This window comes from Leopardus geoffroyi, chromosome A3 (assembly GCF_018350155.1).
Source record: "Leopardus geoffroyi isolate Oge1 chromosome A3, O.geoffroyi_Oge1_pat1.0, whole genome shotgun sequence".
NCBI classification, from domain to species: Eukaryota; Metazoa; Chordata; class Mammalia; order Carnivora; family Felidae; genus Leopardus; species Leopardus geoffroyi.
The window spans coordinates 67,721,193-67,733,381 of record NC_059336.1 but is presented as its reverse complement, the minus strand read 5'-3'; the positions used below and the strand labels follow the sequence as shown (position 1 = coordinate 67,733,381).

Sequence of the window (12,189 nt, the reverse complement as noted above, 5' to 3'; positions counted from 1 at the left end):
ACAACACTGCAGACACTTGAAATAATTCATTTAGCAATTATGTATTGATTATTTGCTATGTGCCAGGCACTGTTGTAAATAGAAGGATACATTGGTGAATAAACAGACAATGCAGATCTCACAGTCTGGTAATTGTATTTATTGATGTGAAAATATATTTAGGATACCATTAAATGAAAAAAGGAAGGTTAAAAATCACTATTATTAATAATAATAGATAATACATTAATGCATTTATTATGTACTAGGAGCTCTACATGTATTAGTCATTTTATTTATATAAGAACCCAATAAGATCCAATGATTATTTAAAAATGATTTTTAGGGGTACCTGGGTGGCTCAGTCAATTAAGCGTCCAACTCTTTTTTTTTTTTTTAATTTTTTTTTTCAACGTTTATTCATTTTTGGGACAGAGAGAGACAGAGCATGAACGGGGGAGGGGCAGAGAGAGAGGGAGACACAGAATCGGAAACAGGCTCCAGGCTCTGAGCCATCAGCCCAGAGCCTGACGCGGGGCTCAAACTCATGGACCGTGAGATCGTGACCTGGCTGAAGTTGGACGCCTAACCGACTGCGCCACCCAGGCGCCCCAAGCGTCCAACTCTTGATTTTAGCTCAGGTCATGATCTCATGGGTTTGTGGGTTTGAGCCCCATGCTGACAGTGCAGAGCCTGCTTAGAATTCTCTCCCTCTGCCCCTCACCCGCTTGCACTCTATCTCTCACAATAAATAAATAAATAAATATACTTAAAAAATAATTTTCATGTTCATTACTATTTTGTTGAACAACATGGGCACAAGTGCAATAATAAAGCAACTGTGTTCTTTCTCCCACATTTACTTCAAACCTGCTCTCTGGATTTGTCCTTTTGTGGCCCATGGATGAAATTTCATGGAGGTCTCAAAGTTTTTCTGGGTCCTTTCAGTCAGTTGGGCAGTCTTACTTCAGTAATTAAAGCATCCAGTGCAATCTGAACTTCTCTCTAGTTGAAGGGAAACTTCTCCAGGCAGAGCTGCTGTGAGCTTGGAATTCTGGAAGGGTTTGTCGTGTCTTCCTTCTCATAGCCGCTCCTCTTCCCTTTGCCTTCCACCCCTCCAAGGCTGAGCCCCTGGGATGGGATTGCGGAAAGGGCAGTCCTCAACGGCAGGCACAGTCCTGGACCGACACTGGCTCCTGTGGGTGTGCCACATGCACCTTTGCAGCCTCTTTCTCTGGCAGGTGCTTTTGCAGGCTGTTCCCAAGATTCTTTGTGGAGCATGCCACCTCTCTCGCAGCTGGAAGCTTCCAGTTCTTCCCTCAGCCCATGTGGTCTCCAGCAGCTAACTAGCCATGCTAACTTTCTCCTTTGGACCCTTTTCCCTCCCACTCAGGAGTCCCGTGGTGTTGTTCCCTTTTAAAACAACCCAGGCCACCTCCCTCCTCACATTCCATGGCCCCTGGTGATGCTCACATATCTTTGCCTGCTACTGAGGAAGGGCAGTCCTTTCTCCTTTCTGTTGGGCAGACTTAGGCTTAGCTACAAGCTATAATCTCTTACCTATGGGCATCTCTTGGTAAAAGGCAGATACCAGTCCCTAAACTCTAAGAAGCACACATCTAGCTCTCTGAGTTCTCTGAGTGGGTCTCCAGAAGCGTCTTTCACTTGGCTTGGGATGAAGGGATGCACTCCTCTCCCCCTGGGAGGGGTGGCATGGGACCCAGGCCACCAACAAGGCTCTCCATGGAATTTTCTCTCACTGCCGTTTAGCCCTCACTGTTACAAGCTAGTAGAGTGATTGCTCAATCTGGCAGAACCTGCTTCATAATCTCTCTGTCTACCCTGTATCAGTTGAATAGGAGTCACAGTATCTCAGTTAGGATATTTGGGATATGTGGTCCTTGGGCGTCTATTGTATTGTTACCAGCATTTAGGGCTTCAGCCAAAAGTAAGTACAAAGAGCCCCATTTTAACATCCTGTTACATTCATACATGTGCGCACATGTCTGAAGGTTTCACTTCAAAATGGTATCAGTTATCTTCAGATATTTCTTCTTTTGCTTATCTATACTTCATCTGTACCTTCATTGAACATATAAAACTATCTTAAAAGGAAAATATTTTCCACATGCAAAACACACACACACCAAAAAACCCTAGAAATAGATAACACGCTCTTCACAAAAATTAACTCAAAATGGGTCACAGGCCCAAATGTAAAACACAAAGCTGTAAAACTCCTAGAAAAAAACACAGGAGAAAACCTGGATGGCCTTGGGTACAGTGATGACTTTTAGATACAACCCCATGAAAGAAATCATTAACAAGCTGAACTTCATTAAAATTAACACCTTCTGTTCTGCAAAAGACAGTGTCAAAAAGAATGAGAAGACAAGCTACAGACAGGGAGAAAAATAGGCAAACGATACATCTGATAAAGGATTGTTATCCAAAATATACAGAAAACTCCAGCCAAGATGGCAGAACAGCATGGAAGTTTTTTGGGGTTTTTTTTTTTGCCTCTCTGGTCTCTGAAATGCAGCCAGATCAACACTAAACCATCTTGCACACCGAGAAAACTGATTTGAGGATTAACACCACAATCTGCACAACCTGAACCACAGAACTCATCAGGTACATGGCGCAGAGAGGGGAAGTGGAGGAGAGAGGAGCCATGGACGGCAGGGAGCTGTTTTTGTATGTGGAGAGAAGATGGAGACAGGGGGTTAGTACGGGAAAAACAATCCCCGCCAAAAAAAAAAAAAAGCAGCTGGAGAGAAAGTGGAAAAGTGGAAACAGACACAGGAACTGAACAAAAAAGGGAGAAAGGAGAAAGGAGAGGGTTTAAATTCCATTAAGACTCTATAAACAGGGGGAGCACAGAGTCTGAAATTCTGCAGCTCGATACCTGGTGGTTCTCTGGTGGGAAGGGTGAATCCCCAAGAGCAGAGATTGAGGTCTGAGGGATCCAAGGGCCACACAGGGAGAGGCAGTTCCCTGCTGGGAGTACATTTGGTGGAGGCTGTGCAGCCACCCCATAGGCAAAGGTCCCAGCAGACCCTGGAAAACAACCACATTCACTGGTGCTGGAACAAGGACGTGAAGAGGGAAGCCTGGTGCTGGATGCGTGTTGTGATTTTCCATAAACCCTGGAATGCTGCTGGTACAAGATTGTGTGAACTTTTTCTGGGGCGGGCTGGCACCCAGCTGCTGTCTCTGGGCATCAACAGCAGCAAAGTCTGGTGAACTGTTCTTGGTGCTGGGCCAGCACCTGACCATTGCTCAGCCAGACCCTCCCCAAGAGGGTCTGAATGGGTCAAAGACATAGTCCCTCAGAAGTGAGGGGTTGGGAAACACAGCCACGTCTGAGATAAAACTCAGGAGGAAGGTGCCGCCTAATGGCTTGGTCACAGACAGTGTAGAAGTGGGGAGTGGACGGAAGCTGGAGACAAAGGAGGGATGCTTGAGTGCCAGTCGTGGAGAGCACAGAGTTCCGATACTAGAGACTGGGTAGCTGGGTGATGCCATTTTCACTCGTCCCACACACGTGCATACATGCCTACATGTGCCACAGCAATCCACCCCAGTAAGCTAAGCAGCACCACCTAGTGGAGAACAGAGTGTTACACTAGACTCTGCCCAACTGTGCCAATAACACTCTCCACCTGCTTAGTTTACAGACTAAAATGCTTCATATTTTGACTTCTATGGGAAACCAGACGTAATTTCAATCATACTTCATTCTGTTTTCTGGCCTTTTTATCCAAATTTTCTTCTTTTTTTTTCTTTTCTTATTCTTGAATGCAGAAAGAAAAAAATCTATTTTTATTTTCCATTTTTATTAAAAAGATTTTTCTTTAATTTTTTCTACTGTATTTTTTCTTTTTTGTAAATTTCTAAAATCCTATTTTACTTTCATCATTTCATTTTATTCTATTTTATTGTATTCATTTTTTCAAATTTTCAAATGTTTTCCCTTTTTTTTCTTTTTCTTTTCTTATATTTCCCTTTTTTCTCTAATCTGTCAAGCTTCTTTCAACAACCACACCAAAACACACCTAGGATCTAGTATATTTTATTTTATTTCCTTGTGTTGTTTTTAATTTTTTAATTAAAAAAAAATTTTTTTTTACTTTATTAATTTCTTTTGTTCCTCTAAAAGGATGAAACAAAGGAATTTTCCCCAAAAGAGAGAACAAGAAGAAATGACAGCCAGGGACTTAATCAACACAGATATAAGCAAGATGTCTGAACCAGAATTTAGAATTACGATAATAAGAATCACAGCTGGGGTTGAAAATAGATTAGAATCCCTTTTTGTGGAGATAAAAGAAGTAAAACCTAGTCTGGATGAAATAAAAAATGCTATAACTGAGCTGCAATCTTGAATGGATGCCATAGCAGCAAGGATGCATAAGGCAGAGCAGCGAATCAGTGATATAGAGGACAAACTTAGGTGGAATAATGAAGCAGAAAAAAAGAGGGAGACTAAGGCAAAAGAGCATGAAATAAATATCAGAGAACTCAGTGACTCATTAAAAAGGAATAACATCAGAATCATAGGGGTCCCAGAAGATGAAGAGAGAGAAAAAGGGGTAGAAAATTTATATGAGGAAATTATAGCAGAAAACTTTCCTAACCTGGAGAAAGACACAGACATCATACTCCAGGAAGCACAGAGGACTCCCATTAGATTCAACAAAAACCAAAAATCAACAAGGCATATCATAGTCAAATTCACAAAATACTCAGGCAAGGAAAGAATCATGAAAGCAGCAAGGGAAAAAAAAGTCCTTAACCTATAAGGGAAGACAGATCAGGTTTGCAGCAGACCTATCTACAGAAACTTGTCAGGTCAGAAAAAAGTGAAGGATATATTCAATGTGCTGAATCAGAAAACTATGCAGCCAAGAATTCTTTATCCAGCAAGCCTGTCATTCAAAATAGAAGGAGCGATAAAAAGTTTCCCAGACAAATAAAAATTAAAGGACTTCATGAGCACTAGACAAGCCCTGCAAGAAATTATAAGGGGGACTCTCTGAGGGGAGAAAAGATGGGAAAAAAAACCCCAAAACCTAAAAAGACTAAGCGCAACAAAGACTAGAAAGGACCAGATAACACCAGCAGAAACTCCAACTCTACAGGCAACATAATGGCAATAAGTTTGTATCTTTCAGTACTCACTCTAAACGTCAATGGTCTAAACACTCTAATCAAAAGACATAAGGTAACAGAATGGATAAGAAAATGCTGTTTACAAGAGACCCATTTTAGACCTAAAGACACCTTCAGATTGAAAATAAGGGGATGGAGAACCATCTATCAAGCTAATGGTTGCCAAAAGAAAGCCAGAGTAGCCACACTTATAACAAACAATCTAGATTTTAAAATAAAGACTGTAACAAGAGATGAAGAAGGGCATTATATCATAATTAAAGGGTCTATCCACGAAGAAGACCTAACAATTAAAGACACTTATGATCCAAACGTGGTACACCCAAATATATAAATCAATTAATCACAAACATAAAGAAAGTCATTGATAACAATACCATAATAGTAGGGGACTACAACACACCACTTACAACAATGGACAGATCATCTAATCAAAAAATCAACAAGGAAACAATGGCTTTGAACGACACACTGGAACAAATGGACTTAACAGATATATTCAGAACATTTCATCCTAAAGCAGCAGTATACACGCTCTTCTCGAGTGCACATGGGACATTCTCCAGAATAGATCACATACTGGGACACAAATCAGCCATCAACAACTACAAAAAGATCAAGATCATACTGTGCATATTTTCAGACCACAACACTATGAAACTCCAAGTCAACCACAAGAAAAAATTTGGAAAGATAACAAATACTTGGAGACTAAAGAACATCCCACTAAAGAATGAATGGGCTAACCAAAATGTCAAAGAGGAAATTAAAAAGTACATGGATAACACCACAGCCCAAAACCTTTGGGATGCACCAAAGATGGTCATAAGAGGGAAGTATATAGAAATCCAGGCCTTCCTAAAGAAGGAAGAAAGGTCTCAGGTACACAACTTAATCTTAGACCTCAAAGAACTAGAAAAAAGAACAGCAAATAAAACCCAAAACGAGCAGAAGACAGGAAATAATAAAGATTAGAGCAAAAATCAATGCTATCAAAACTAAACAAACAGTAGAACAGATCAATGAAATTAGAAGCTGATTCTTTGAAAGAATTAGCAAAACTGATAAACCCCTAGCCAGTTTGATCAAAAGAAAAAGGAAAGGACCCAAATAAATAAAATCAATAATGAAAGAGGAGAGATCACAACCAACTCAGCAAAAATAATAAAAGAACATTATGAGCAATTATACACCAATAAAATGGGCAATCTGGAAGAAATGGACAAATTCCTAGAAACATATGAACTATCAAAACTGAAACAATGAGAAATAGAAATTTGAACAGACCCATAACCAGTAAAGAAATTGAATTAGTAATCAAAAATCTCCCCAAAACAAGAGCCCAGGACCAGATGGCTTTACAGGGGAATTCTACCAAACATTTAAAACAGAGTTAATACCTATTCTCTTGAAGCTGTTCCATAAAATAGAAATGGAAGGAAAACTTCCAAACTCTTTCTATGAAGCCAGCATTACCTTGCTTCCAAAACCAGACAAAGACCCCACTAAAAAGGAGAACTATAGACCAATTTCCCTGATGAACATACACGCAAAAATCCTCAACAAGATATTAGCCAACTGGATTCAACAGTACATTAAAAAAATTATTCACCACGGCCTAGTGGGATTTATATCTGGGATGCAGGGCTGGTTCAATATACACAAAACAATTAATGTGATTCATCACATCAATAAAAGAAAGGACAAGAACCACATGATCCTCTCAATAGATGCAGAGAAAACATTTGACAAAATACAGCATCCTTTCTTGATAAAAACCCTCAAGAAAGTATAGAAGGATCGTACCTCAAGATCATAAAAGCCATATATGAAAGACCCACTGCTAATATCATCCCTCAATGGGGAAAAACTGAGAACTTTCTCCCTAAGGTCAGGAACATGACAGGGATGTCCACTCTTGCCACTGTTATTCAACATAGTATTGGAAGTCTTAGCCTCAGCAATCAGATAACACAAAGGAATAAAAGGCATCCAAATCAGCTAGGAGGAAGTCATACTTCCACTCTTTGCAAATGACATGATACTCTACGTGGAAAATCCAAAAGATTCCACCAAAAAACTGCTAGAACTGATCTATGAATTCAGCAAAGTCACAGAATATAAAATCAATACACAGAAATTGGTTGCATTCCTATACACTAATAATGAAGCAACAGAAAGAGAAATCAAGGAATCGATCCCATTTACAATTGCACCAAAAACCATAAAATACCTAGGAGTAAACATAACCAAAGAGGTGAAAAATCTATACTCTGAGAACTATATAAAGCTTATGAAAGAAATTGAAGAAGACACAAAAAAATGGAAAAATATTCCATGCTCCTGAATAGGAAGAACAAATATTATTAAAATGTCAATACTACCCAAAGCAATCTACATATTCAATGCAATCCCTATCAAAATAATGCCAGCATTCTTCACAGAGCTAGAACAAACAATCCTAAAATTTGTATGGAGTCAGAAAAGACCCCGAATAACCAAAGCAATCCTGAAAAACAAAATGAAGCTGGAGGCATCACAATCCCGTGCTTCAAGATATATTACAAAGCTGTAATCATCAAGACAGTATGGTACAAGCACAAGAACAGACACTCAAATCAATGGAACAGAATGAAGAACCCAGAAATGGGCCCACAGACGTATGGCCAACTAATCTTTGACAAAGCAGGAAAGAATATCCAATGGAAAAAAGACAGTCTCTTCAGTAAATGGTGCTGGGAAAACTGGACAGTGACATGCAGAAAAAAGAACCTAGACCACTTTCTTACACCATACACAAAAATAAACTCAAAATGGATGAAAGATCTAAATGTAAGACAGGAAGCCATCAAAATCCTAGAGGAGAAAGCAGGAAAAAACCTCTTTGAACTTGGCTGCTGCAACTTCTTACTCAACATGTCTCCAGAGGCAAGGGAAACAAAAGCAAAAATGAACTACTGGGACCTCATCAAAATAAAAAACTTCTGCACAGCGAAGGAACAGTCAGCAAAACTAAAAGGCAACCGACAGAATGAGAGAAGATATTTGCAAATGACATATCAGATAAAGGGTTCGTATCCAAAATCTACAAAGAACTTATCAAACTCAACACCCAAAAAACAAATAATCCAGTGAAGGAATGGACAAAAGACATGAATAGACAGTTCTCCAAAGAAGACATCCAGATGGCCAACTGACACATGAAAAAATGCTCCATATCACTCATTATCAGGGAAATACAAATCAAAACCACGTTGAGGTACCTCTTCACACTTGTCAGAATGATAACATTAACAACTCAGGCAACAACAGAACAGATGTTGGTGAGGATGTGGAGAAAGAGGATCTCTTTCACACTGCTGGTGGGAATGCAAACTGGTGCAGTCACTCTTGAAAACAGTATGGAGGTTCCTCAAAAAATTAAAAATAGAACTACCCTATGACCCAGCAATTGCACTACTAGGTATTTATCCAAGGGGTACAGGTGTGCTGTTTCAAAGGGGCACATGCACCCCAATGTTTATAGTAGCACTATCAACAATAGTCAAAGTATGGAAAGAGCCCAAATGTCCATCGATAGATGAATGGATAAAGAAGATGTGGTACATATATATACAATGAAGTATTACTTGGCAATCAAAAAGAATGAAATCTTGCCATTTGCAACTACGTGGATGGAACTAGAGGGTATTAGGCTAAGTGAAATTAGTCGGAGAAAGACAAATATCATATGACTTCACTCGTGAGGAATTTAGGATACAAAACAGATGAACACAAGGGAAGGGAAGCAAAAATAATATAAAAACAGGGAGGGGGACAAAACATAAAAGACTTTTAAATATAGAGAACAAACAAAGGGTTGCTGGAGGTGTTGTGGGGGGGGGGGGATGGGCTAAATGGGTAAGGGGAATTAAGGAATCTACTCCTGAAATCATTGTTGCACCATATGCCAACTAACTTGGATGTAAATTAAACAATAAATAAATTAAAAATAAATAAATAAATAAAAATAAAAATATGTCAATAGTAGGCCAATAGATATTATCTCATATTGTCTTAAACAAGTGGATAAAATATTAACTTTTAATCAAAATATAAATAATGTGCAAAAAAATACAGAGAAAACTCTTAAAATTTAGTAAGAATGCAAACAACTGATTAAAAAAATGGGTCAAAGACCTTAACAGCCACCTCCTCCAAGAAGATTGCAAATAAGTATATGAAAAGAGGCTCAACATCATGTGACATCAGGAAATGCAAATTAAAACAGTGAGATACTGGCAGCCCTGAGCTGATTCCAGTGTGGCACTAGGGTGCTCCCCTCCGTGCCCAGTGGAGGTGGTTGCAGTGGTGGCCATGGCCATGTGGTGGCTGCTGGCTTGTGCCCAGGCGCCATTCATGTGAGCACCACTGTCAGATTCTTGAGCAGCTCCGCCTGCCTGTGCTGGCCTAAAGACCCTGCTCCTGGTGCCAACTTTTAAGGATGTTTCCATTCCTGAAAAGCTCATGCTTAGATTTGTTGAAAGGGCACCCCTGTGCCAAAAATGAGAAGAGAACCCAAATACTCAAGTGACATATGGGGACCTTCTATTGAAGCTACTGAATTCACAGAAGGCATTTTTGCAATCTTGGCACTGGATGGTGGTTACCTCCACTGGGGGCATTTTGAAATGATGCACCTGACAATCAACCACTCTCTGGACCCCAAGAACACAGTTTGCCTTATAGAGAGTACCAGCCCCTTTCAAGCCCACCACCCACAAGGGTATGGGACAGCGCATGGGGGGATCACTACATGACTCTGTGAAGGCTGGCCGTCTCACAGTAGAAATGGGTGGGTGTTGCGGATTCAAAGAGGTACAAGCTTTCCTCAACCAGGTTGGCCACAAGCTGCCCTTCCCAGCACAGGCTATGAGCCATGAGACTCTAGAGAGGATCCAAAAAGATCAAGAGGAACCAGAACAGAACAACTAAAACCCCGGGACCTTTGAGCACATAGCCACTGCCAGCATACAGGGGAGACAGAAAGGCCTGAGCCCAGATGACTTGATCCAGAAGAGGCAGTACTGGGGCAAGGCTTATAGGCCTGAATGTGTAGGAAGAATGTGAGAAATAAATGTAAAAAGGCTACTGAGAGAGAAAGAATCTACCTTTTTTCCCCTTCAGTCTACCCTTAAAGTTTTTGGGTAGTTCTGAAATCTAACCGAGGAGCAGCATATGAGTAAATGATTTCTGAAAAATTGTACAGTATCTTGATTTTTTAAAGTACATTATATTTACATTAAAGTTTGAGTATTACCTGTAAAATAAAACAAAACAAAACCAAAAACAATGAGATACCACTACCCCCCTATTAGAACGACCAAATCTGGAACACTGACAACAGCAAATGCTGGTGAGGATGTGGAACAACAGGAACTCTCATACATTGCTGGTGGGAATACAAAATGGGACAGCAACTTCAGAAGACAGGGGTTTTCTTACCAAACTAAACATACTTGTCCCATATGATCTTACACTTGAGCTCCTTGGTATTTACCCATAGGAGATAGAAACTTCTATCCACACAAAAAACCTGCATATGAATGTTAATAGCAGCTTTACTTATGATTGCCCAAACTTGGAAGCAACCAAGATGTCCTTCAGCAGGTGAATGGGTGAGTAAACAATGGAATATTATTCAGCACCAAAAAGAATGATCTGTCAACCCTTGAAAAGACATGGAAGAAGCTTAAATGTGTATTAGCAAGGGAAAGGAGCACAGAAAAAGCTATATACTGTATGATTCCAACAACAGTACATTCTGGAAAAGGCAAAACTATGGACACAGTAAAAAGGTCAAAGGTTTCCAGGGATTAGGTGGGAGAGAAGGATTAATAAGCAGGGCACAGAGGATTTGGGGAGGCAGTGAAGATACTCTGCATGATACTATAATGATGGCAACATGTCATGAACTTATCCAAACCTATAGAAGGTAACCAAGAGGGAGCCCTAATGTAAACTATGGACTTTGGGTGTTTGTGATGTATTAATGTAGGTCAACAGTTGTCACAAATGTCTGCTGCTGGGGGTTTGGTGATAATGGGGGAGGCTGTGCATGTGTGGGGGCGGAGAGCATATGGGAAATCTCTGGCACTTCCTCTCAATTGTGCTGTGAACCTAAAACTGCTCTAACAAAATACTCTTCCAGAAAAAATGTTTATGTACACACACGTATTTTCTATTTTCTACTTGAGTCAGTTTCAGTAATTTTTGTCTTTCTAGGGAAGTTTCCATGTCATCTAAGTTACCTAATTTATTGGCATACATTGTTCAAATATTTCCTTATAATTCTTTTAATTTCTGTGAGGTTGGTAGCGATGTTCCTATTTCATTCCTGATTTCAATCATTTCTGTCTTCTCTCTTTTTTTTCTTGGTCAAGGTAAAAGTTTGTCTATTTTCTTGATGTTTTCATAGAAACAATTTTTCACTTTGTTACATTTTTCTATTGGTTTTCTATATTATTTTCACTCTTATCTTTATTATTCCATTTCTCCCACTTCCTTTGGGTTTAGTTCACTTTTCCTTTTCTAGTTTCTTAAGGTGGAAGTTAAGTAATTGATTTGATCTTTCTTCTTTTCTAATATAGGCATTTAGCTATAAATTTCCCCTTTGGCAGTCCTACCCTGCTGTGATATTTTGACTGTCCAGGCTCCCCTTGGGATTGGTTTAAACACTGGGTGCGGTTTGACACACACAAATTAGACAATTGGTCAGTTACTTTCCATATAATATCCAAGGGTGAAAAGTTTCATTTAGACATTTTCATAAGTAATCTCAACATTACACAGCTATACAAAGGATATCACATTCAGACTCATCGGTACACTAATTTACAATAGTTAAATGCAAACAATGGGGCCTATGCAGCAGAAAACAGGCCACTATGTCACAGTGTGATAGTGCCATGTCAGGGTGTTAAGGGAGCACACAAGAGGGACACCTAGTAGAGTTCTGGGGTCAGAGAGGAAATGACATCTATTAAGATCTGAATG

At 39.7% G+C, this 12,189-nt stretch overlaps 1 pseudogene; it reads left to right on the top strand.

Moving 5' to 3' along the window:
• Positions 1-9,516: 9,516 nt before the first annotated feature.
• Positions 9,517-10,263, top strand: LOC123581353 (annotated as a pseudogene).
• The last annotated feature ends 1,926 nt before the right edge of the window (positions 10,264-12,189 follow it).